Genomic DNA, 1915 nt, shown 5'->3' with positions numbered 1-1915 from the left:
CAATACAGCAGGATGGACTGAGAAGTCGATGGTATTTAATAGGTTTTATAACCTACCTTTAGTAAAAGACCCCAGCAGTTTTACAAATTGTATTATAAATAGCTTAATATAAAATGTTCATAGACATACAGGGTGTCAATTTGAAAACTTCCCACCCCTATTATCTCGAAACGGGTTAGGTTTTTATAAAATCGCTAGGACACGTCGATTTTATTATCGAGGGGGAACAATTTTTATGTAGAAATCACTTCGCCTCTTTCAACCCCCTACCCCCCAGAACCTCCCTCTCAAAAATCTTAAATGGCAATAGGGGTTGAGTGATACCTCATTTGAAAGAACTTTTTATTCTCTACATTTTGGCACCTTATTTTTTAAATTTGAGTGCTGCGTTGCCAAGTTAGGGTTATTTAAACATTGTTAAATTACTTATTATTAAACATTATTCCTGTAAGTGTTTTAATTACGTTAAAGCTATGATTTGCATTGAAACATGTTATTTAGGTTAATATTATTTTTACTAAATATTTGCATAGCCGTTACAATTATGGTCTTTACAAAAGCACGCCTAAAATTTATTTTATTAACACATCTACTTTAAGAGGTGTTCAAAGTGTTCTCCATTTTTCTCCAAACAAAAATAAAGTCTATTATCAAATTTTTCCCGAACATTCTGAAATACCTCTTCTGGAATAGCCCTACTTGCCTCTGTAATTCTTCTTTTTAAATCTTCGATATCATCAGGCTGAGTTTTGTAAACAACCGATTTTATGTGCCCCCATAAAAAAAAATCTAACGGCGTTAAGTCTGGTGACCTAGCAGGCCATTCTATCGGTCCCCTTCTACCAATCCATTGGTTAGGGAATCTGTTAATTAACCACTCCCGCACTGGCCGAAAATAATGCGGCGTAGCTCCATCTTGCTGAAAGTGTAGTTCGTTTTCTTGCAAAATGTTACCAACTTGATTTTCCAGTTCAGTTGTTATCAAAGGATCAATTACATCTTCAAGTAGGTGTAAGTAGAGCTCTCCAGTTAAGTTTTCTTCAATAAACAACGGTCCTATAACAGCATTTCCAAGAATACCGGCCCAAACATTAATTTTTTGTGGCCGCTGTGTAGCACCCTCTCTGAAAATGTGGGGATTGTCCTCACTCCAGTATCGACAATTCTGTCTATTGACATGGCCGTTTAGGAAAAAGGTTCATTCATCACTGAAGCAAATGTTGCTTACCACAATTGCACGAGTGTTTATTAAGTTGGACATAATTTCGCAAAACTCTATTCTCCTATCAAAATCGTCCTCATGAAGTTCCTGTAAAATTTGCATCTTGTACGGATGATATTTATGTAACTGTAATGCTCGTCGTACAGTTTCATGTGACATTCCAGTTAGACGTGCTACTGTACGGAGAGAATTGGTGGGTTCTGCAACGAATGTTCCCAAAATCTCTACTTGAGCATCTTCGTTTAAAACACGCCGACTTGCCCTTTTTTTGTTTCCAACTGAACCCGTTTCATTAAATTTAGCTACTACGTCCAAAATGTATCTGTGACTTACATTACTATTAGGATTTCTATTATTAAAAACTTCTGCCGTTCTTCTTGCGCATCTTCCTTGCTCGCCATAAATAAAAATCATTTCAATTCTTTGCCTAAGCGTGTATACCATAGTAACTAACAATAACACACAAATTATCGAAATAAATTTTAACTGATTTAAATACCTAGTGACATTGACTGGTAGGAAAGTTCACTAAATACTATTTTAAATTTCGGATCATATCATCGAACTGTATTGAGACGAATTTCATTGCAAACGAAAATAAACAAAAAAGAAAAAAAATTAAATGTTTATCTTTCATGACCAAAAGAATTTGTCGGATTCATAAACACTTTCAGTGAGAAATGCACCGGTTCG

Source organism: Anthonomus grandis, chromosome 3, assembly GCF_022605725.1.
Source record: "Anthonomus grandis grandis chromosome 3, icAntGran1.3, whole genome shotgun sequence".
Lineage (NCBI taxonomy): Eukaryota > Metazoa > Arthropoda > Insecta > Coleoptera > Curculionidae > Anthonomus > Anthonomus grandis.
Note: the sequence above shows the minus strand (reverse complement) of the source record.